This window comes from Sarcophilus harrisii, chromosome 3 (genome assembly GCF_902635505.1).
Source record: "Sarcophilus harrisii chromosome 3, mSarHar1.11, whole genome shotgun sequence".
Taxonomy (NCBI): Eukaryota; Metazoa; Chordata; class Mammalia; order Dasyuromorphia; family Dasyuridae; genus Sarcophilus; species Sarcophilus harrisii.
This window is the reverse complement of record NC_045428.1, coordinates 246,982,124-247,007,958: the sequence shown is the minus strand read 5'-3', so window position 1 is coordinate 247,007,958 and position 25,835 is coordinate 246,982,124. Positions and strand designations below refer to the sequence as shown.

Here is a 25,835-nt window from a genome sequence, read left to right as displayed (position 1 = left end):
TGAGAGCAATTTGTTTCAGTGACCAAGAAGGCAGCTGAAGCTTGATTAGACATCAAAGAATTGAATCCCAAACCATTGCAAGTGATGTCAGTAACTTCATGGAACTCTGTCTCACTTAAATCCAATTTGTGCATGAGTCAAAAGACATCATCCATACCATTTTACCCTTTTTATCTATCTCAAAGTCCTGTTGTGACAGAAAAGTGCCAAAGCAACAGATGCAGATATACTGGGAGGCACAATCATGCACACAGGAGCCTGAGACCATAGGGTCATCTTCCCAATAAAATAGCAAAGGGATTGGGCCCTGAGTATCTGAACAGTCTTTTTGAAGGATTTTATTACTTAACTCTTGGCATGAGCAAGAGGCTAGAAAAGATACCTTAAAAATTGTCTACTTCATTTAACATAACTCTGACCTACTTAAAGTGGAAGGTGAGAATCTCATTTTGGCATTAAAACACAAAAAGGTACTATAATTTTTTGTAAGGATCGTTCCACTCACTATCAGTACATGGAATGTTTGCATGCCTATGGACAGCATGAAATCCAGTAGACATGAAAAATGAACAACTTTTTTAAGAGAACTCAGCAGATATTATAATCAAATAGCATCCCTGAGTTGAACAAGGTTAGCAAATGAAAGCCAGCTCAGAAATCAGAGCTGGACATACATTTTTCTGGATTGGCCACAGTTATGGGGAATGCTATGAAGCTAGCATAATTTTGCAATCAAAACTAATTTAGTCCAGAACTTCTTAAAGTGTGGGCCATAACCACATATGGGTTCACATAATTGAATATGGGCTCATGAAATTATGATTTATCATCAGTAAATGTTTGATTTGTATATTTATTTTATATACCTATATACTTGGGCTCATGTAAAAATTTCTCAGGTGAAAAGGGGTCACAAGTGGAAAAAGTTTAAGAAGCCCTGATCTAGTCAATAACCCTGTATGGCTTCTAGAAGAAATGACTGACAGGCTCATGACAATGTGATTGCCATTTGCAGGAAAATACCAACAGTACATATGCTTTTATCATGATGAACTCTGAAGAGGTTACTTTTCAGCATTGATTGATGATAGTCTGTTGAGAATATTATGGCAGTGTTCAGTCTATCTCTCCAAGATCATGTCCTTATCACTAATAAATATGGCTCCATCAATACTGAGTAGCTGAGATGCACCATAGATCTTTGGCCCATAAATAACCTTCAGGGAACCATAAAGGTGCTTTGTATTGTAACTATAAACATAAAAAAATACTAATAGAGAACAAAGTTATAATAATGGCTGACTTTAATGTCTGAAGAGCCATAGACTATCAGACATGGCAGGGAGTCCTTGAGAGGAATGGAGTTGGAAATAGTAACAACAATGGTCACTTATTACTAAAGACTTGTGCATCTCGTGACCTGGTTACTATCACTGTCTTTCATTTTCTGAAATACGATAAAACTTTGTGGATACACCCTCACAGAAAATATTGGTATTTAATAGACTATGTCATTGTAAGGAGAAGAGATAGAAAGGATGTGAGAGTGAAAAAAAGTGATATGGCATGGAATGCTAGACTGATCATAGACTTATCCTCTCTAAGGTAAGACCACTAGCTGAAGTCTTAATGTCAACATATTAGAGTGCTTCTCTAATTGTAAACAGTTCATTGTTAACTTGGAAAGAAAACTGAGCCAATAGACAGTTGGCAACTGGAACAGAAAACCAGTGGGCAGCTTTCAGAGATTTGGTCTAAGCCACTGTATTTGCTTTCCTGTACAAAAATATTCAGAAACATCAAGACTGATTTGACAAAAAAAACCGATGGGGAAATTCAGAAGCTTCTAAAAGAAAAAACAAGAACTCCACAGGGCTTACATGTCTCTCTAAGAAGGTATTGTTTGACTCCATCAAAAGTAAGGAAAGCAAGGAAAACTTAGAAAAATTCAGAATTCTTGGCTCAGTAAGAAAACATTTTTTATGTTTTTAGTTTATGTATATATATATAGATAGTTTATGTATTTATTGAAGAAGAAAAAAGAAGGAAGAGGAGGAAGAGAAGAGAGGAAGAGAAAGAAGAGGAGCACAAGGAGGAGGAGGAGGAAAAGGAGAAAAAGGAGGAAGAGGAGGGAAAGGAGAAAGAGGAAGAGGAGGAGGAGAAGAAGAAGAAGGAGGAGAAAGAAGAACAAGGGAAAAAGAAAGAAAGAAAAAAGAAAAGAAATGAGGAAGGAAGGAAAAAAGGGAGGGAAGGAAGAAAGAAAAAGTGAAAAGAATAGAAAATTCATACTCAGGCTGAAAAGACAGATTCAATTGAGTAGCGAGGTCCTCTAGGAGGTCCCAAATACTTGGTTTCTTCATCACCTAAGTCATCATTTCCTGATCCATTAACCACCTCATACAATGTCTCTGCAGTAGTAAGAAAGTCCTTTTCTTCTCAGAGACAACTTAGCTTATTTTCCTTCTCCTTGGCCTTTGTTTCCTACTTATCATGGGATTAGATAAATTCCCAAAATGATAATAGGAAATGGGAGAACAACTTCTAAACAGCTCCTTCCTGCCAGGTCTAAATCTATTTAATTGCATTACTGTAATTTAGGATATGCTGCTCTGAGAGAGAGAGAGAGAGGTTAAGCGCTAATCTGTTTGTCTTTTACCCCTCACTCTAAGTCATTATAAATGTGGCAATCAGTGTAATTTTAGATCCTCCACAGTTCTGACTATTTCTTCTACTGTCAAAAACCTTTAAGAATCTTCCCTACTGAACAAAGTTCAGGCTGGCACTTAAGGCCCTTTGTAATCTAGTTTCCACCTTATTCTTATTTTTATTGCTGTTGTTATTCAGTTATTCACTTATGTTTGACTCTTTGGGACAAGAGCATGGCAGGCCCTTCTATCCTCCCCTACCTATTGAAATCTGTCCAAGTTCATGTTTGTTACCATGTCACTATCCATCTCATCCTCTGCCATCCCCCTTTCCTTTTGCCTTTAATCTTTCCCAACATCAGTGTCTTTTCCAATGAATACCATCTTCTTATCATACGGACAAAGTAACCTTCAGCTTCAGAATTTGGCCTGGTAAACTGCCTGAATTAATTTCTTTAAGTATTAATTGATTTGATCTCCTCGCTTTCCAAGGGACTCTCAAAAGTCTTCTCCTGGAAGAAAATTTGTAAGCATAGATTCTGCAATCCTCAGATTTCCTTAATATTATACCAGTTTACTTTCTATATTCTATGCTATAGTCAAATAAGACTATATGCCATTTCTCTTTTTCACAACCTACTTTTCCTCACTTACTTGCATGGCCCTGCTGGTCAAAATCCCACTCATCTGTCAATACAAACTCAAATATTTGCCTTTCCTATGAAGTCTTCCAAGATTGGCTTCAAGCTAAACTGATTTTGCCTCTCAATCCCCATAGTATTTTGTTAGTGGCTCTTTTATGGCCCATTCTACCTATAATATTATCTTTTTTATGTTAGCAATCTCCCCTCTTGGATTATAATACCAAGAATGCTATCTTTGAAGTAAAAAGCACTTAGCTTCAAATCTGAAGCACTGAGTCTTAATGACATCTGGTAATTTGGAGGTAAGTTCTTTTTAACCTCTCTAGGCTTTAATTTCCATATTTGTAAAATGAGGCGTTAGATTTGAGAATTTTGAGGACTAAATTTATGAATATATGAACAGTACTTTTCATATAGGAGGTATTTAATGTGTTTGTTGAATGGAAATTTCACACCTGGTAGACTTTTTTCAATGAATTGGCCACAATCTACTGATTTGTCCCAGCACCAGTCAAGTATATTATATGTTTGTTTTGCTTGCGCATTTTTCAGAGCAACACTATCCCTGAATTAGGCCCTTGTTGAATGTTTCTTAATAATGATCAAACCATTACCTTGAGAGCAGAAAGGCTTTGTGAAGGATACCTTTTTTTTGGAAGAAGGTATTTGCTGTTCTTTGGTATAAGAAACAGCCTGGTATCAGCCTCCAGCCTTACAACGTGCAGAAAGTATGAGGGATGTCCTTCAGAAAGAATCACTTCCACAGCACTCTTTCCCAGGTGCCATCATATCCCATGGACTATGGCATTGGAGCTGAGGATCCTGTCATAGACATTCATCTGAGTGGATGCTTCACTCCAGGCACAGAAATTGCCTTTATTACCCGGAGCACCAGAAAAGCTGTTTTTTGGTTCCATTCAAAGGAAGCCTGGAAAATGTATTCAATGAAAAGGAAAAATAGGAAAGTACTTAACAATATGCCAGAGCAATTTTCTTACATGATTTGCCACTTTTCTCTTCTGAAATGAATAAATAAAGGTAGGGAGGGCTTCTGAAGAGAGGTACAGGTTTTACTTTGAAAACTTCTGAATAAAATTAACATAATTTTTCCATTATAAAATACAGTAGCTAGAAATCACATTATAGAGAATGTAGGTGGTAATGTGGGTGGACACCTAGGAGGGGAGCTGGGGGAGTAGGAGCATTCAAAGTAGAGCTGAAATAATAAATCTGTAAGACTAAGCACCTAGTGACTCCTAGACTCAGACTTAGATCATGCTGGTGGGCAATCACAATAGGAAGAAAGCTCAGGCCTTTACAGCCAAAGAGGCTGTACTCCAAGAGGGAGGTCAATTGGGTGTAGGTTTAAGAAGTGGAATGGAAATTCACTTAAAGGATGAGATCCATAGGAAAAAAATCAGTATATCTTGTAGTAATGTTTTTGGTGGAGGATCTATGGGTTTTTTTTTGGTGTTAATTGGTAGGCCAAAGTTAGCATAAGCAACAGAGAATTGGTCAATTCTTTGTTGCATCTCAGCTTCAGAGGCTGCACTGTGGGAAACATGGTTTTGGTAAAAGAAAGTTGCATTTGGTTGACAAGTATCCACAGCTGTTCTGTATAGCAGTTGATAAGGCTGTCTGAATGTCAATCTGAGCAACTGAAGTGTGGGTGGTGTGGGTGGAGCAAATAAATATGCTTAAAGACACAAATTAGTGTCAGAGGCTCATGACTTCAATTTTTTTCATTTATGAAGTACCTAACTGATGTTCTTTTCTCCTTGTCTGTAAGTAATTTACCCCACTAATCTACTTCCTACTCCAATCTTCCACACTTTCAAAGAGAAGCCCTTCCTTTTAATAAATATACATGATCATCCAAAAAATTTTGGGCAGTTTTTGCTTATTTTGTTTTTGTTATTTATCCTTCATTTTCAATAAATAGTCATAGGGTAATAGTGACAGGGTCAATAAATAGTCAGTGAGTGAACTAAACTTAAGGAAGGTACCTTTAAGATTTTGGTAACATCCTGTATATTATTAAGCCCCTAGTTAAATTGCATTGCATCAAGCATGCAGTGAGCTGCTATGTCCAGTTCTAAGGAATCAAGATGATGCAGGAAATCTGGGTTGATTACTTGGTTCTCCCATGTTCACTGGGAGTCATAGTGTGAGGTATGAGACTATGTCAAACTTATGTTAGATAGTCCTGCCCATTAATCCGGGAGATATATTTCACCCATATCTTTAAAAAGGAGTAACTCTTTGTCTCTCTTCTGATTCTCCAGGCAATATCATGTAACTGAGATTTCCCCAGAAGCATTAGAGAAAGGATGGTCTTCCTTCATACCAGCAGTAAGGCAGTTGCTCACATGTAGTAGCTAGAACTACGGGTCAGCTGGATGAATTTCAGCCTGGACCTCTGGCTATTTTTTCCATTTTGGCTTCCTTTGTCTGATCAAAGGTGACTAAACGGAGATCCTGTGATGGATTTGTCCAACCTTAGAGACTATCTTGGAAGTTTGAGAAATGAAAAGATCCTGGGTGTTCAGTTGATATCAGTTATAATTGTAGGACATACCCTATGTGCATCCAGGAGGAAATGCAGATGACACTTCTTTGAGGAAAAAAAAAGGATGAACCCAAATCTTGCCCTGATTTTCCAGAAGACATGAACTGAGAGTTAATCATTTGACCAGAAAAGAATGGAGGTGAATGTAAAATGTCTAGTAGTCTGCAAAATGGAATATCAAGGTGGTAGAGTAGATAGAGTATCAAGCTTGGAATCAGGAAGGCTCATATCTTTGAGTTTAAATCTAGTTCCATACACTTTTCAACTATGTGAACCTCAGTTTGCTTATCTGTAAAATGTGCTGAAGAAGGAATGACAAATCACTCTAGGATCTTTGCCAAGAAAACTCCAAATGGGGTCTCAAAGAATCAGACAAGCTTGAAACAACTCAACAATAGTAGCAACAAAATGTTCTGGGAGAGGATAAAAGCAGTTGTTATTACTGAAGCTTGCCAGCTTTTCTATTAATGTCTTCTCGTGGGTCTTATGTTAAGCATTTTTTTTTTTTTTGTATAGAGGTATAGTCATGTCACAGGAGGGGGGATCTTTTCTTCCAGATAGTCTATGTGTAATCATACCAAGGGGATGTGGTAACCTGGGCCAATGGAATATTGCAACAAAAACACCCCACAGTCAGGAAATATTCTTCACACTAAGAGAAACAGATTCCTCTGAAATTCAGTGTCCTATGGCAATGCTCTAATCATCCTATGTTAGATATGGTTCTGAGGGATAATGAGCATGAGGATAGAACATATATATGGATGAATATGACACAGAATAATGGAAAAAGGGAGAGAGCACCAGCATTTGGGAGATCAAAAGACTTCACAAAGGAGATATTACCTAAGCTAAGACTGCATAGTAAAATAAGGATTTTGATAAAGGGACAAAAGGAGGACATTCTAAGTATGGTGTGTGGGTGGGTAAGGGAAGGTGGCTTGTGGTAAGGTATGTAGTTGAGAGAGGAAATGTTGATGTTAGGGAATAGTTGTTCAGTTTAGCTGGGATGACAGATCTGGCCATATTGTGGAAAGCCTTGAATGCCAGTTTTGTTTTTGGATTTTTTGTTCCCCCATAAGCCTTGGGGAGATACTGAAGGTCTCTGAGTAGGCGAGTCTGACATAATCAGACTTGTGACTCAAGAAGATTAATGTGGCAGCTGTGTGGAGGTTGGATTTGAGATGGGAAAAACTAGAGGCAAGGACGACAAATAGGAAGCGATTACAATACTGCAGGAGAATGCTGATGAGACCCAGATCAATGGCAGTGGCCAAGTAAGTGGAAGTAAAATCTGTATTGCTTGGCAAAGGATTAGCTAGGGACAGCAAAGTCAAAATAAAAGTTGACAATTTTTCTAAGATTACAAAGCTGGCTGACCAGGAATGCACTCAATAGAAAATGGGAGGTATCAAGGAGGGAAGAGGTTGGGGAAGGAAGCCAGACTAGCACCTTAAAAATGAGTTAGGACTTTTGTTTTGCGAGGAGTCCATAGGAAATAAATGAAAAGGGGAATTGATCACATTGTTCTGACCTACATTTAGTGGCAAGTACCCTCAGAATGATTTTATGAAAAAACATCCACCATATATAGGAAAGAGAAGAATTCAGGCTCCACACCCAGAACTTATACAATCCTAATGAGATGTATTGAAGAATACTCTTTGAAGCAAGTAGAGGTCTTAGGAGATCCAGAGATGAAGTCAGATATTTCTGAGCTTAGTGTCTCTGCATCCCAGTGATCTGGAAGTACAAAGGCCTGTGGTTTCAGGTATGCTATTGGAGAGTTGGAGAGTTGAGGGAGCTGTGGGGAGGGTTGGCAACTCATTAAATAATGAGTGGAGTGTTGCAATGCCATGCCTTTGGGAATAAGCACAAAAGATAATCATATTAGCATTATCTTATATTAGCAGTAAAGAGATTTGCTTTCTCAGAGCAACTTGTTGGAAATGGCAACATTCAGATGGCTCATTAGGGATTCATTGGCAACAAAGATGGTTATCAACTTTGAATTTTTGCACAGAAAAAAGTCCCATTTCAGATTCATATCAATAATGCTTCAGTCTTTAAGTTTTGAGAGATTCTAGAACTATAATTACATAATATAGAAATATATAGATTGTGTATATGCATGTAAATTATCTAGCAAGCAATAACATTTGGCTGTTACTCAACACTCTAGTAGGGACCTGCTAACATATTCCTTTCCTATAATATGTTGCAGATTTGTCAGCATATACACTTTTAACATATATCAAAAGAAAGGCTTAGGCAATCAGCCAGCATGTCCATGATGGTGGCTTGTGGAGAAAAGAGGTTCAGAACAACTGTTATGGGAAAGCCAGCAAAAGGATCAATTGGGGAAATCAAAGGATGATCATTAACCCCCAAAATCTGTCAAAAAGCATTTATGAAAGATCTATTGTATTTTAGTCACTGTGCTAAGTGTGTTGGAACTGTGAAGGCCCAAATGAAATTTGCTGCTTTGGTTCAATAGTCATGTCCAACTTTTCATGCTCCTTTTGGAATGCTGAATGAAGGTGATAGAAAAGGTCTAGAAGAAGCAGGAGTTGGAGTGGAGGTAGTTAGAAGTACGCTGTCTTTTCCAAGTGGTCCAATGCATTGTGTGTTACAAAAAGAAGCTTTGGATGTACCCATTCAAAAAGCCAGATTTCTCTGAAGGTCAGAAGATTGAAAAACTGAGATGAAGAGATTTACTGTGAAGCAGAAGTTGATAGTGATTGAATGAGGGTTCCAGTCTAATCAACCATTTTTAGTCTTAAGTAGGTGACTTCTCATAGCTAGTCTTCATTAACTTTAACTGTAAAAGGGAACTGAGTTTAACTGTCTCAGAGTTTACCTCTTCTCTGACTGTGGCAGATTCTGGCAGGGCCAGAATCGATAGAGCATTGCTGGGCTTAGAGTCAGGAGGACTCCTCTTCCTGAATTCAAATCTCGCCTCAGACATTTAGTAGCTGTGGCATCCTGAGCAAGTCACTTAACTTTGTTTGCCTCAGTTTTCTCATGTGTAAAATGAGCTGGAGAAGGAAATGGTGCACCACTCCAGTATCTTTGCCAAGAAAACCTCAAATGAGATCACAGGGAGTCAGACATGACTGAAAATAACTGAACACACAGCAATGCTTCACACCCTGCTATGACTACTAAGGGACTTTTTAAGGATACTCAAATGAACTCAAGTTTCATGAAAATATAAAAATATAACATCTCTATTTTAGCTAGATGGCATAGTGGATAGAGAATCAGCCCTGGAATCAGGAGGACCTGAGTGCAAATGTGGCCTCAGACACTTAACACTTCCTAGCTATGTGACCCTGGGCAAATCATTTAACCCCAATTTCTTTGCCAAAAAAAAAAATAAAAAAAATTGTTTTTTAAAAAGTGCAAGGTTTTGTAAGGATGAATGTTGAAAATTATCTTTGCATGTATTTTGAAAATAAAAAGTTCATTTTTAAAAGTGATTATTATTACAACAGTGTTTCTTCATCTCCACAAATCCCTTCTCCAAATAAAGTAAGTGTTGGTGTGTTAACTATGAAATATTGGACAGAGCATAGATTCTGGAGTAGTCAGAGGAGCTGAGTTCCAGTCTTAACTCAGTTACTTATGGATTTCTTTGTTGCTTTGTGATCTTCTGTGTAATGAAGGAATTGAACCAGAGAAAAGCCTGTTAGGTACCTTATCCCTCTTTGTCTGTGATTATGAGTGGGAAGAGAGAATATCAGTTGTTAAAAGTTTCCTCTGTCACAGAATATAATCAGAGATGGAAGAGGTGTTAATATATCATCAAGGTGTTAACACCCAGCTATCCTTTTAGAAAGTGTGAAGATTTTTCTCTGATTGAAGGGCAAACTATTTATATCATCCGGCTGGGTAAAAAATAGGCCATATCTCAAGGTCACTTAAAAGACTAAACTGCTAGCTCTGAAGTGAGTTAGGCAAAGGCCAGCAATTGATGAAGAATATGGTATTCAAGAAGGAATTGCTTTATTGGAGAGGAGAGAAATTTCTCTCCCCTTGCATTAGCCATTGTGCATAGCAGGGGAGCAATTTGATCAGAATGAGTCATCCTATCCAGAAATTTGAGAGTAATTTCAAAAGACCTTGAGACATAGTTGAGGGAGTAGCAATATACAATCTCCAGAGAGTCACAGCTCCATAGAAACATTCACTCCAGGCTGAAAGCAGCTTCAAAAAGTCTAAATCCTCAGCAGAGAAGAAAGCTACTTGTGGACTCTTGAGAACTAGTTTTGGCAATTTGGAGCTGGACCACAGAAAGAATTGAATGAGGGGAAAAAAGACTTTAAGGTCAGGCAATACCAGAGCACTGACTTGTCTTGACCATACGCATTATCTGAATGTGTGCCTTATCATTATTCAAAAAGTTTGTACTCCCTTGTAGGCTCTGTATTTATAGACAATTGTGCTCAGATTTACAGAGAAAACATTTTGTCGCTATTACTATATTTTCTTAATAATGTTGTTGAGATCATATTATGTCTACTGGCTAATTGTTAAGTGGAAGCCTCCAGTGGGGGCTTGTGAAATACAGTAATAGTAGCCATTCATAGACTAGCCTAGAATCTGATTTTTGGTCATTTTAAGGTGGAGTGTGATCAAGTTGGAGGAGTAAACCACAGAGGGTGCTGGGTTCCCCCCCTCAAAGCTAATGTAGAGCTTGTGGAAGTCCTTTCTCACAGTGGAATCACCAGAATAATTATCCAGGTTCAAGGTACTCTGTGAGTCCATATCCATTCAAAACAATAGCTCATGAACCATCACCAATGCATTTACTTTGTTATCTAGAAACTCAGAGAACATCTTTAATTCAAGAAAGTATTTGATGAAGTAGTTTCAAAGGATTTGCAAATCCCTTTAATATACCCTTTCTCACAAATATATATACCATCAGTGTGAGACTGAATAATCACAGGGAACATGCATGAGGGGCTCACACATGTGAAATAGATGAGAAATAATTCATATCTCCCACTGAAGGATGATTATGCTATTTCACTTGGGGCAGCTAGGTAGCAAGGTGGATAGAGGGCTGAGCTATTGAAGTGCTATATATAATAGGTGCTACAGAAATGCTTGTTCCTTTCCTTTCACCTCATTGGTCCTGTTCCTTCCTGGGCATATTGTCTCTGTTGGACTTTTCCTACTATCCATAGGTTTCACCGAGTCACTGGGTATGTTCCCACTTAGGTTTATTGGCCCTGTTTTCTGATGGACTTTTGCTTTACTAGGACTTTACATGGGGTATAAATTCTTCAACATAGTCTACAAAACAATATCTGTCTATTTTGGCAACTCTTTAGTCTCCACTACTATTCCCAGATAATTAAAGTTAGTCTGGGGGCTCTCAGGGTAAGGTGAGATATTTTCCTTTTTAACTTCTAAGTTTGAACCAGAAATCAGAAATTTTTTTAATAGCTATTATTCTTATACACCCCCATCTCTCATGCAAGATCTTCTCTGGCTTGGTTGCAGATGGATTTTGGCCAGTACAAAAGGGCACCTAAGAAGTCATGGTCAGTGCTTTTTACACATTTGTCTCATGTTTCTATTTTAATTATGCTTATCTGTCAGCATGACAGGGGCAGCTAGAGTGCTGGGTCTAGAGTCAGGAAGACTTATCTTCCTGAATTCAAATTCAACCTCAGACACTGACTAGCTGTGTGATCCTAGGCAAGTCACTTAACCCTGTTTCTTCAGTTTTCCCATCTGTAAAATGAACTAGAGAAGGAAATGCATAAGAACTCCAGTATCTTTGCCAAGAAAACTCTAAATAGGGTCAAGAAGATGTGTACATGACTAAAAATGATTGAACAGCAACAAAGTCTGCATGGGAGGCATTAAATAATGGAAGAACTGGAATCAAGTGCTACTCCCAAGTTATACTGGTTGTTTGATCTTGAGCAAATTATTTCTATTCCAGTGCTCTAGACCAACAATGTCAAAATCATATAGCATTTCTATATAATTTTTTTCTTTGTCTGAGGCAGTTGGGTTAAGTGACTTGCCCAGGGTCACACAGCTGGAAAGAGTTAAGTGTCCGAGGTTGGTGCTGCTCCCATCTATATGATTCTATATGATCCTTGCCAGTGGCATACTGACTTAGAAAACCAGAAATTATTTTTATCCATATTTTATTGTATTTTTATTTATTTTGTTAAATATTTTCCAATTATATTTTAATCTGCTTTCTGCTATCAGACACAACTGAGGTTTTGACATCTCTATTCTAGATAATTCTAACATTCTAAATTGCCTGGAACTTGATGAGTAGCATTAATAAACAGTATGTACTCACCAGAAAGTTTCCTATATCAGGAAATCACAGATCTTCTCTATAGCAAAAATCCAAGCACTTTGGAGGCTGTATTTTTGATAAAAGAAAAACATCATCTCCTTAAATAGGGTTATGTCAGATATATTCTGGGTTTGGTTCCAGACCACTGCAATAAAGTGAAAATCACAAAAAAGTAAGTCACGCAATTTTTTTGTTTCCTAGTGCATATAAAAATTAGGGTTACTATTAAGTATGCAATAATATTATGTCTTAAAAATCTATACTTTAATTTAAATTATTTTATTGCTAAACCATCATCTGAGTCTTCAATGAGTCATACATAATCTTTTTCTTGATGGAGGATCTGACTGATCAGGTGGTGTTGCTTAAGATTGGGGTGGCTGTGGCAATTTCTTAAAATAAGACAAAAATGAAGTTTGCCATATCAATTGACTCTTCCTTTCATTTAAACTCTTAGAGGCCATTGTATTGCTATTAATTGGCCTAATTTCAATATTGATGCTTAGAGTATAGGGAAGTAAGAGAAGAGAGAGAGAAATGGGAATAGCTTGGTTGGAAGAGTAGTCAGAATACATACAATATTTGTATATTAAGTTTGCAGTCTTATATATATGCATGGTCCTGAGGATTCCTCCCTTATATTCTCTTTCTATCCTTTCCTTCCCTCTGTATTACATTCCCATTAGTCTATACACCTTATCCCATTGTCATTGATTTATACATACTTCTGCACCCTATCTTATCCTATTCCTTCTCCCTCTTATTTCTTTATAAATTTTGGATGGATTTACACTCTTCTGGACATATATGTATTGTTTCCTCTATAACCCATTAATTGATATAAGTAGAATTTCAGAATTACCATCCCTCCTTTTCTATCTAATTCCTCTGTCAATTATTGCTCTCTCACCTCACCATGTAGAAAGATTACTATTTTTACCTTTTCCTACATGTTTTTTTAAATCACATCATACTCAGCTCTATTCCAATATTTCTTTTGACCTACTCAATTACTAATGACAATCTTAGACATATAGTTTATATTTCCACATATGAAACATAAACTGTTTGTCCTTATTGAGTCCCTTGAAATTAGTCTTTGATGTTGACTCTTACATAACAAATTTTCTATTAAGTTTAGGTTTGTTTGCTCCTGAAAACCTAGCAATTCATTGAATGTTCTTTTTTTGTTCAATATTATACTTAATTATATATAATATAATATTTTTGGTTGCAACCCTATTTTTATAGATCTTGAAACATGGTATTTCAAGACTTGCAGTCTTTAATTGTAGCTGCTGACAGGCTTATATGATTCTGATTGTGGCTCCAGTGTATTTAAATTGTTTTGTTGTTATAAAATGTTTCTCTTTGACCTGGGGGTTTCAAAATTTACCAATAATATTCTTGTAGGTTTTCCTTATAGTATCTCCTACAGGTTGTTATTGGTAAATTTTTTCCTACTTCTATTTCCCTCTCTTGTTCCAACATTTCAGAACAATTTTCTTGAATTATTGTGTCCAGATTCTCTTTTTAGTCATAGCTTTCAGGTTGTCTGATTGTTATTATATTTTCTTTTCTTATTTGTTCTCCATATCTGTTGTTTTTCTTAAGAGATGTCTCAAATTCTCTTCTATTTTTTCATTCAATTTGTTTTATTATTTCTTGATATTTTATTGCCTCACTGATTCTAATGCCCTATTCTAATCCTTGCCCGATTCTAATTTTCAGAGTCATTTTCTTCCTTAAGCCTCTGTATCTCTTTTTTTAGGTGGCTGGCTTTCTTTTCATACTCTTTTTGTTTTTCTTGGGTTGTTATCATTTAAAAAAACCTTTTTCTTCAATCTTTCTTATTTGACTTTTAAAGTCTTTTTTGAGTTCTTCATGAATTCTTTTTAGACAAGTAACCATTTAATATTGCTCTTTGGGGTAAGAAAGGCTTTAAAAAAAAACTTTAATATACTGCTTTGAAGATTGACTCCCTTCTTTATTCTCATAGTATCTTTCTATAGTTAGATTCTTTCTCCTTTGCTTGCTCATTTTTTTTTAAATTTGTAAGAGATTGTGAATGTAGCCAGCTAGTCCTGGGGTAGGGAGGAAGGATAGTGCCTCTGACCTCAAGTTTTTCTTCAATTTTTCCTCCTGACCTAGAATCCCAAACTAAGAACTCTGCTATCCTATAAACATCCACAACCAGCAGCATCCTTGTCTCACTGCTTCTGCACTCATGGGGCTTGTGCTGCTTTCTTCTTGCCCCAGGTGACATCTCCAAAGCACAGCTGAGATTGACCTTTCTTATAAGCAGTTCCCCCAATTTTCTCTAACTGAGATCTCTGACCTTTCTGTGGCTAGACTGAGACTGTCTCTCAAAGAGGCCCCATGGCTCACTGCCTATTTAAGTGGAACTAACCTGGAGGTTTTTTTTACTCTGTCTTGGTATCTTTCTTTGGATCTCCTCTGATTGTCTCAAGAGAATCACTGTTCTGCCCCAACTCCTATTTGTTTTTAGCTGCTCTATGTTCACTCTAAGGCACAGTTTTGTGCCTTACTACTTTGCCATCTTCTCAGAATGCTCTCCCCCAAACCTTTAATTTGCAAAACCCCCACAAAAATATAATACTTCACCCCAATATCTGCAAATCAAGGAATACCCTTACTAAAAAGAGAAGGCTACATTAGAAATCTGCCACCTCTTATATTCTCCTTCTGCTGATTCTTGTTCTTGTTGGAGCAACGCAAGGATAACATATCATAGATTTAGAAAAGGAAATGACCTTAGAGGTTCCCCTCATTTTACAAGAAAGTAAATAAAATCCCAGAGAAATTATATGCTTTGCCCAAAGTAACACTTAATAAGTGAAGAGCCAGAATTTTCACTCATGTCCTCTAAAGCTGAATCCAATACTGGATACTGTGCTACTATGAGAATCAATGCATCTACCTCTCCTGTCAGTAGTCAATTCTAGGTTATTGTACATCATGTGGGCACTGGAAGAACCTTCAATTTGCAGTTCTTCCCATCTGGAACACTCTTCTCACATCTTTCTGCTCCATCTGGAACAGTCTTCTGACATCTTTCTGCCTCACTGATTTCCTTCTGAAAATAAATCTTTTGTTCCCTAGCTCTGTACCTTATAATTTCTCTCTCCCTCTATTATTATTTACTATTTTAAATCTGAAAAGTGTGAGGCACAGTTTGTATGGAAGATATTATACAAATTAAATTTTACTGGAAAGGGGATGCAGTCTATGTCTTCTTGGTTGGTTGTAGAACAGCATTTTTAGACTTCTCTCCAGTATTTAGAGGATCTGATGGTAAATAATTTAAAAAATGATTCTACTTGCAGTAGATCCGAGGAAGAAGAAGGTTAAAAAAAAGCAATGATAATCATTAAAAAAATTCTACTATACTTATTTGTCATTGCAGATAAAATTTAGAATTCTCTCTATAGAATAAAGCTCCCAAATCTCACTATAGAAAAGAATGTGGGATAGTGGAAAGAGAACCAGATTTAACTAAACTTATCTAGTGTTTCAGACCTGAATCTATCATTAGATTAGTTTTGTTACTATGACCTTTTCTTTTCTTTTTTTTAATAGTATTTTATATTTTCAAATACATGAAAAGATAGTTTTCAACATTCACCTTTGCAAAACATTGTGTTACAAATTTTTCTCCCTCTTGTTCCCCTTCTCCTCCTTATCCCAGATAGCAAACAATACAGTATAAGTTAAACATGTGCAATTCTTCTAAGATATTTTCATATTTGTATGACTTTTTCTTGACCACAGTTTTCTCACTTATAAAATGACAGAATTGAATTCTATTATCTCTAATATACTTTCTAGCTCTTACATTCTGCGATTTACAAAATGGGGATTAAGAATATTCATACTACTTAGGTCATTGGGCTGCTACTGAAATTAAGTTTTTTAAACTTTAAAAATAAAGTTCTATTGATATAGAGACAGCATTTCTATGCTAACTAGAGGTAAATTAAAAATTCTGACAATCTTTTGTCTACATCCAACAGAAGTGCTGTCTCTACGTGAGAATGTAAGTTATTATAATACTGATTATTTCAATTCATGTTCATCATTCAGACAACCCAGTCAATGAAAATTATACATTGCAATACTTCTAAACAATATTCTACACGTAATAAATGGATTTTAAATTTGATTTTGAATGAAATTTCAATAGCAAGTTGTATTTACAAGACATTTTTGGAATCCTTTTCATATGCATTATATTATTTTGGCAGTATTATTCACTAGAAAAATTCAAAGTATAAGGATCTCAGTATAATTCCAAAGTGCTGTTTACTACTTTTGGACTTTGGACAAAACTAGTTTCCTTATCTGTAAAATGAGTAGATTGTCCTCAATAGGTAAAAGGCCAAAGGATATGAACATGCACATGCCATCCTTGTCATTTATTTTCTTTAATATTCAGAACTTTATAAACATGAAATAAAGGGAACATTTCCATGTACAGAGTAGAACTGGGGGGGAGCAGGGAAAATGACATGGTCACTGTGAATAGCTATTATGTACATCTTGTTTTTCTTTTAAAGTAATAATATATCCAAAATAAAACTTGTAAAAGTTCTTCTGATTATATTTGTAAAACAATTAATACAATGCCCGGCACATGAATTGTATAATGACTGAATTGTCTGGAATGGAATGTTCTTTTGATGTAAGAAATGACAAAAGGGATACTTTTAGAGAAAGGAGGAAGATATGAAGTTGTATAAAATGAAATGAATAGAATCAAGAGAAAAAAAATGCTATAATGAAGTAACATAGTAAACAAAATAACTTGGGAAGACTTAAGATTTATGCAATGATTAATCAGGTCTCCAAAAGACCCGTGATGAACTAATTTTTCCTACATCTTCATAGAGAGGTTATAGACTAGAGATGGAGAATAGAATATATATTTAAAGATATGGCCATGCTGCACAATCTACTGCTACTGCAGTCTACTGCATAATCCCTATAGCTTTTCTGAGTATTATTTGTAGCCATTATCACAGTCAATCACTACCAGGCAAAAATAGTTTATAAATGACCAATTAAGGATTCTACATTTCCTGGGATTAGGAATGTGTCACCAGTAAGATTTAGCACTAGAGGCCTGATCTACTTCAGATATGTTTCTAGCTTCTTTTCTGACACAAACATGAATCTACCACCTTGGTTCTGGGAAGGAAATAAACCTACTCAGTTATGCCCAGGAGACATATCAACCTGATTTCAGGACAGAACATGAAAGAGGCAATGTCTTTTTTAAAAAAAAACTTCATTGTCAAAGGATTATATAATTTAGAATTGTAAAATATCTTTAAAACCATGTGTCTCTTCATTTTTCAGATGGGGAAACTGAGTTTCTAAAGAAGAGAAGTTGCTCAAGGCCACATAGGAATTGTGTGCATAATAGGGATAGACAGACATATTTGTCTTCTTACTTTAAATCCAATGTTCTTTTCATTATCTAATCAGAGAAATTTAATATTAAAACAATTCAAAGTTTAATTATTCAATTTCAGCTAAACCCAATTTAAACCTATAATGCTAGTGACACATGGACATTAATGACCAAGTGTATTATGATAATCAATTGTTGAGTTGGAAACTTCCTGATAGTAACAGTGTCTGTCTAGGAATACTCCCTTACCATCTGATACCAAAACATAATACATCTCTAGTTCTGAAACAATTCTAGCTAGATAGACTATGGGAAAAAATCCAATAGCTTTGTTTTTTATTTTCCTCAGTTCCCATATTTGCTCAAGCTCCTCTGCCAAAAGCTACAAACTTGTTTGTTTTCAAATAGATTTCTGCAAGTGTTGCTCTTAAGTGAGACAGCTATATTAATGTTTTATTATGATGGCAAAATTTGGAGCACTCAGAATCAGAGAATTAAATTAACTATAATTTTTTCTATGCTTAAATTTTAGGAAAAAATCATTAAGTAGAAAATAAGATGTGACCTGAAGTAAGTCTGTTTAACAAAATGAAGGAAGGGGCCTTTATTTGGAACAATTGTTAATATTTCCTATGGGTTTTTGATTAATCACAGCATCTTGAGCATCTTAAGCAGGATGAAAAGTACCCTCAAAAATCCATTGAGGGCAGTTGATTAGGTCATAGTATATTAAGATTATTTAATTGAGTCTAGGCTACTGTCAACTGTTGTAAATTTAATGCCCTTTATGGCATTCACGGACTCACTCAATTCATACCATCAGTGACAAAGCTGGGTTTCCAGAGGGTGGTCTTTTGGAATGCTCATTTCAGGGGCTATCTTCCTAAATATTAGTTCAGTTAATAGGCTCAGTTCTTTTTTTTTCTTTTAATTTTTAATAGTATTTAATTTTTCCAATTAAAAGATACTTTTCAATATTCATTTTTGTAAGACTTTGTGTTCTAAATTTTTTTTCCTTCCTTCCTTCCTTCCTTCCTTCCTTCCTTCCTTCCTTCCTTCCTTCCTTCCTTCCTTCCTTCCCATTTGTTCATTTAAATATGTGCAATTCTTTTACAAATATTTCCATATTTGTCATGTTGTGCAAGAAAAATCAGATCAAAAGGGGGAAAAAACCACGAGAAACAAACAAAAAAAACCCATGAAACTACTATGCTTCGATCCATATTCAGTCTCCACAATTCTCTCTCTGGATACAGGTGATATTCTCCATCCCAAGTCTATTGGAGTTACCTTGAATCACTACATTGTTGAGAAGAGCAAGTCCATCCCAGTCAATCATCACATAATCTTGTTACTGTGTACAATGTGCCCTTCGCTCAGGATTAGTTCATCTAAGTCTTTCTAGATTTTTCTGAAATCAAACTTCTCATCATTTTTATAGAACAATAATATTCTATTACATTCATATACCATAATTTATTCAGTCATTCCTCAATTGATGGGGCATCCACTCAATTTCCAATTCCTTGAAAAGGCTGTTTTTAGCAAAGGCATTTGCTCATGTGCCATAGCAAAAACAGAAGTTACATAGCATTACTCCCTCAAAATAGGGATAGGAATCTTCTGAGAGTCCAGGAAGAGAGAGCATAAAGTTAGTATAATGATATTGAAGGAAATCTGTAGGGAACAGAGGTGGCCAAGGCAACTCAGAAATCCAGAATTGCAGGTCTTTGATGTCCTTTCTTCCTCTAGAGGTTCCTAATGAAGTTTGCTACAAATTGCCCTGGTATTCATCTGGGTTGATTCTTTAAAGGACACAGGGTCTGTTTGGCCAGCATGTTAGCTAGGCTTATTCTTATGGGTGTAGTGTTTCAGGTTGGATGGGCCAATATACTCCTGGACTGGGCTAAGCTGAACTGGGCTAAGTTGGTTAAGGATTGTAAAAAGTTTTTTTTTCTGGAAATTCTCAGAATCTTAGTTCTGGTTGTTACCTCAAAGCAAGTGGTAATAGAAGGCATACCTCTCCTTTGACAAATCTTCAAGTCTCAAAACAAGTAACTCCATGTGACATTAAACTTAAGCCATTTCAAACCAGTTCCAATTGTTCAGTGATGAAGAAAGACATATACAACCAGAGAGAGGTCTATGGGAATTAATGTGGAACACAATATAGCATTTTCACTTTTTCTGTTATTGTTTGCATTTTGTTTTCCTTCTCAGGTTTTTTTTCTTTCTAGATCCAATTTTTCTTGTGCAGCAAGATAAATGTAAAAATATGTATACATATATTGGATTTAACATATATTTTAACATATTTAAATGTATTGGACTATCTGCCAGCTAGGGAAGGGGGTGGGAGGAAAGAGGGAAAAATTTGAAATAAAAAGTTTTGCAAAGATAAGTGTTGAAAAATTACCCATGCATATGTTTTGTAAATAAAAAGTTTTAATAAAAATTTTAAACCATTTTAAATAATAGCTGAAATTGAAAATTAATTTAAGAATGAATATAACAACAAAATTATAAAGTTCAAGCTTAATTGGAATGAGAAAACTTGAAAGGACACTTCTAGTCTGTCCTTTTGTGGAGAAGGGAAGTCCACGGGTGTTTCACAGTACATACATATTTGAACTTTTTCAACTTATCAATCATTCTGCTGATTGTTGCCTCCTCCCCTTTTAAATACTATTTATTACATGGAATGGCTCTCCCGAAGAGGGAGAAAGAAGAGAAAGACTGGGGTTAATAAGGAAGTAAAAAACAGAAGACATCAATTAAAAAAGTATTTTAAAATAACTTAAGGAAATTAGTTTAGTTCAATCATTTCCATCTTCCAAGCTCCCTGGGCATCTAATATAGTTGAGGGGCTAGGGATTCCTGGGTTAATAATGCAATCTACTTCCTGGAGATATATTCGTTGTCTGGACACTGATTTCATATACAATTAAGAGATTCACACCTTTCAGTCCTTCTAGGGTGGGAAATATTTCTTTACATTTAAGGCAATTTTGCCTTTCAATGATTATCTTTCACTCGAAGCAAACCTTCAACTTTTGCTTTCATTCTGGAACACATATCCTCCCTCCTTATAAAGATATGACCCTTATTCTTGAATTTAGACCTATTAAATAAAATGATTTAAAAGAAATATAGAGGGAGTCAGAGATCAGAGGCTAGAGACTTATTCAGTTTTCTTCTGACCTCTTTAGAAACTTATTCATTTCTCTCCTCCTTCCCTCTCAAAGGGTACCTCTTATTCCCAGAGTTGCTAATTACAGAGAAGCATCAGCAGGACCTTTCTGAACCATGGCTCCAAGTCATAAGAAGAGGAACCAAGCAGAAGAGAAATCACTGGGTTGAAGAGATGGTAAAAGCTAACAGCAATGGTTTGAAGCTAAAGAATTTGTAGACCTCAGTTTCTTAAAAGAAAATGAAGAGTTCTATGAAAGCTATGAAAGTATCTAGCCCCTTTCAAAAAAAAAAAGAATAACCATCATGTGTTCCTCATAGAGAAGTAGCAGAGAAAGAGCTTTTCTCTACTATTGCTGTAACATGAATTGTATGGAGCAAGTGTGGCTATTCCCTGCCTGCATCCTGTAAGATCATGTGAGAGCTCTGGACATGTATGATTCATCACTAAGAGTGTCCTAACTGGCTGGCTGGAGGCCATTGTGAATCATCACTGAGAGTATCCCTAATTGGCTACAGAGCAGGAATAGCTGATGAGTCAGAGGACCTTGGAAAAGAAATGCAAGGTTCTGGCTGGGGTAAATTAGCTGTTGCTCACCAGATGACAAGGGGTTATCTCTGGTAAGGGATGCTATCCTTCTCTACCCTAGTGTCTTAGTGGTCCCATTAATACGGTAACTAACACTAAAGGGCTTAAACAATGAACTAGCTCTTGATTTCTTGGCTTCCTTTAATTCCCTTTTATGTCTCCATTCTTTGAGCAACAATAAGTAGCTTTTACACAATGCTTTAAGGTTTGCAAAGAGTTTTACATGTTATCTCTACATTAACTGTGTAAGATAGGTGTTGTTATTACTCTCATTTTACAGATGAAGAGCCTGGGGCAAGGTAAATTGTCACATACCTAGTAAGAGAGAATTTGAATTTAGGACCTCATAAGTCCAAGTATTGTACTTTATCCATTGTGCCACCAGTTACCGTAAGAACTGAATGGATTTGCCACAAATGGCACCATCTTCTGGCAAAATGGCAGCCACTTTCTCTAGGGGGCATTACAGAGGAATCATTTGTATCATAGAGAGACCACCAGAAAGAGATCCAATGTCCAGATTGCCATAACACAGCTGGTACATAGCTCAAGGGTTCAAATAGTTCTTTTTTCCAAAAATCATTTCTTAATACCTCAGATAGAAACAGTTTTTAAGGCTGTTAAAAAGTAGTTTAGGAAGATAGCTATTACTGGCAAGAAGGCTAAAAAGAGCTGATAAAGAGCTTCCCTGAGGCCTTATGAGCTCTTGGCCAAAATCCTAAAATCTGCTTTTATACTCTTTGTGCCTAAAGGGCCCACAGTTGCATTCCAGATCAAACCACCTTGGGGGCAAAATCAATTCAACCTGCCTCAAGTCTATACCAAAAATTCCTTGCTTGTAACAATTCCAATAAGTAAGTAATTATGGAAATCGGGAACTTTAACCCTCATCATCCCAGTTTTACCAATATCCTGGCCCACAATATTCAGATTCGGCATTTTGTTATAGGCTTATACCAGGATTTGATCATACAATATAAAACAAAGGTGAAGTAGAAAATGATTAATTATTAATATTGAAAAATTTCTCTGTGTATTACAAAGACATTATATTAGCTTCTCAATTATAACCACAGTTGTAAATTAAGTTATTGATGTAAATTAAGTTGATGCATCCTTCATATTTAGTATTTACATTTATATAGGAACAAGCTATCCTGCCTATATCTGATTCATATTGGTCATTTTGTACCTTTTTTTGTTTCTCCTTTTTGAGGAGGCCCTTTATTTGTAATATTGTTCCTAAGACACCAGGAAGAACATTTGTTGGTGCCCTTATAGGGTTTCAACTTCCCCTGGAATGGTTCTGGCATAAAACATGATTGGGCACAAGACAAAGAGTGGTACAAATTGACAACTGCTGAGAGTATCGGCTTAATTGTGTCAGATTACCACTAATTATTCAGAATGAGAAGATCTTTGGAAAAAGGGGCTGCCTTTCCTGCAAATATTTCTTCCCTTTGAAATCTCAATCTCAGGCTGTATTATGATTTTGGAAGATTCTATCTTTCCCCTGGGAGGAAGGCGGAATTCACAGAAGGAAAAGAGAAATATCTTGCATCTTTTTAAGGCTTTTAGGGCTTCTTTTAATGGTTTGTATGTATTGTATTTTCTGTGGGGCTATAATTGTTGAAATAAAATCTATCTTGTATGTGATGCAAATTGTCACTTTCAAGTCTAATAAAAATATAATTATAAAACTTTCTTTAAAGAACTAAATTTGGGAGACATTAATCACTCATGGTTAGGGCAGACCATTAAAATAAAAATGATGATAACTAAATTATAGATTGTGTATATACTAATCAAATTATTAAGGGAAGACTATAGAATAAAGAAGTAATCATCAAAATTATTTGGCACTGGTTGAAAAATGGAAAAGTAGATCTATGGAAGAGACTAAATAAGCAAAATAAGAGAAAAAGTAGAATGGGGTTTAATAAACCTAAGGACACAAACTTCTGGATGAAGGATACCCAATTTACTAACAAATGCTTGAAAAAGTGGAATGTAGTTTGGCTAAAATTAAATTTATATAAGCATTTATACCATATGCCCAATCAGATTCAATATAAAACAAATCCCACCAAAATACAAATTTAATTATCTCTGATATACCTCTGATAAAAAATGATGATGGTTGTGGTGGTAATGGTGGTGGCGATGATGATTATGTGAAAAAGGACTTGAAATCCCCATTATCTATTTTGATTGGTATACTATTAGAATTATACTGAAGAAAATTTCACTGAACCTACAAAAAAGGAGTTTACATTCTAATACTTTTTTCAGCTACAAAGAGCAGTTAGTTCATCCATCTGTACAATACTGCATAGAACATTAAATATAAATGAATAATAAAATGACAGCAATTTGTATCTGGAATATTTCTATTCCAGAACTCCACTGGACAAAATACAAAAATGATTTTTAGGATAAATAATAATAGTAAAAACAATTGTCAAAACCAAAACTAAAAGATATTGCTCTTTTAAAAAATACATTTATTGGCTTTTAAGTTTCATATAAATTTTTTTACAATGACATACAATTTCCATTTGGCCTGAAAAAGAATGAATTTCAATGTATGACAAAGGATAATGAAGGCAATATAAGCTAAAGAATGATAGAAGCTAATGGTTTTGAACTTGAATTAGGAAGTCCAATAGAACCAAATGGGAATTATGACTGTGTCTGTGAAGAGACTCATTGACATTCTTAAGTCGAAGATCAATAGGAAGAACATATTAAGAGTAATTTATATCTTTTCTATACTAGACAACATACTTCTTAGAACAGCAAGATGGATGACAATATATTGATTTATAAAGTATTCCCCCCAAAGTCATATAATATTAATAAAATATGGGTCCCACTATCAAAAGGTAGCTATATTAAGATTAACACTGTATTAAAAAGGAGGAAAAAGACTGATAGATATTTTCAGACTGCATGACAAATAGATAAAAAATTTATAGAAATATATCCTGACTAGATCTGACTTCACAAAGGAATAAAGGCTAATATATGTATATATGTGTGTGTGTGTGTGTGTGTGTGTGTGTTTGAATATATATATATATATATATACACATATATATGTATGCATGCATGTATGTGTATTTATTTGTCACTAGAACTATCAAATGTAACTGATATTGTTTTATCATTGGATGGAGCCTATGAAAAAGCTAATATATAGAAATATAATAAAAAATCCCTCCATGTTGAAAAAGAATAACTAAACAAAACGGTTGATAATCAGATTTGTTCACAGATTTTGTTTGTAGATCTTCTTTACAGGGGTACATGATACTGATAAAAGATCATGTCAGTACTACCTGAAACTACCAAAAGTTCATTTTTAAGGAACTCAGATTTATTGATTTATGCAGAATTTGCAACAATATGGTGAAAAAACCCATCATATTGCTAGAGATTGCAAAAATTTTGTACTTAATGAATACCCAGACACAATATAGTAGTCAAAATTATATAATAGGATTTCACTATTCTTCAAAAACTTATTGAAGATTTATTTCCATATTTAGATTCAGAAGGAATCCTGTATCATTAATTCACAAAAATTTCAGGACCATGTTTTAGCAGGATTATCATAACAGCTAGGGCTGCTAGGTGACATAATTAGCACCGGGCCTGAAGTCAGGAAAAACAAAGTTCAAATCCAATTCCAGACACTTAGTAGCTATATGACACTGGGCAAGTCACTTACCCCTGCTTTTCTGTTTTCTCTTCTGTAAAATGATCTGGAGAAGGGAATAGTCAACCACTCTAATATTTTTACTAAGAAAACTCCAGATGAGGCCACAAAAGGTCAGATATAACTAAACAACTATAGCAAAACTCAAGAACCCAAACAAAACTCGGCTACAAATTATGTAAAATGAAAAGCTCTCAAAATACAGTCCCAAACTGTGCTCCCCCCTAAAAAAAGGGACACTAAAAAGATGGTACAAGGGAGTTTAACAATAATTTTATCTACCTGCATAATAGTCTTCACATCAAACATCAAACATAAAACTTGTCCTAGAACCATTTCTTTCTGAACTCCATCAAATGCAAAAGATGAGAAGAATGAAATAATGTGATAATTTACATTTATACAACATTCTAAAGTTTGCCAAGAGTTTTAAATATATTTTCTTTTTTGAATGTGACCCCCTTTGGACAAATGAGAAAATTGAGACAGAAAAATAGAGAAATGACTTGCTCAGTTAACACAAGATTATATATATCAGTGTATATATATATATATATATATATATATATATACACACACACACACACACTAGGTCTGAAGTCATATATAGTCATTTCTAATAACTATTCATAACTATTTCAATATATATATATATATATATATATATATATATATAAATACTAGATTTAAACTCAGGTCTTGACTTC

At 35.3% G+C, this 25,835-nt stretch overlaps 2 long non-coding RNA genes across 2 annotated transcripts in view; one reads left to right on the top strand and one right to left on the bottom strand.

Annotated features, from left to right (window-relative positions):
• Nucleotides 1-2,229: 2,229 nt before the first annotated feature.
• The window catches only part of LOC116422344, a 38,785-nt gene continuing 15,179 nt past the window's right edge, over nt 2,230-25,835 (bottom strand). Inside the window, exons 4-5 of the long non-coding RNA XR_004232938.1 lie at nt 12,196-12,340; nt 2,230-4,217 (exon numbers count right to left, since the gene is read on the bottom strand). This is a non-coding gene — a long non-coding RNA (uncharacterized LOC116422344). The remainder of the gene's footprint in view (nt 4,218-12,195; nt 12,341-25,835) is intronic.
• The window catches only part of LOC116422345, a 68,237-nt gene continuing 63,072 nt past the window's right edge, over nt 20,671-25,835 (top strand). The window contains exon 1 of the long non-coding RNA XR_004232939.1: nt 20,671-21,439. This is a non-coding gene — a long non-coding RNA (uncharacterized LOC116422345). The remainder of the gene's footprint in view (nt 21,440-25,835) is intronic.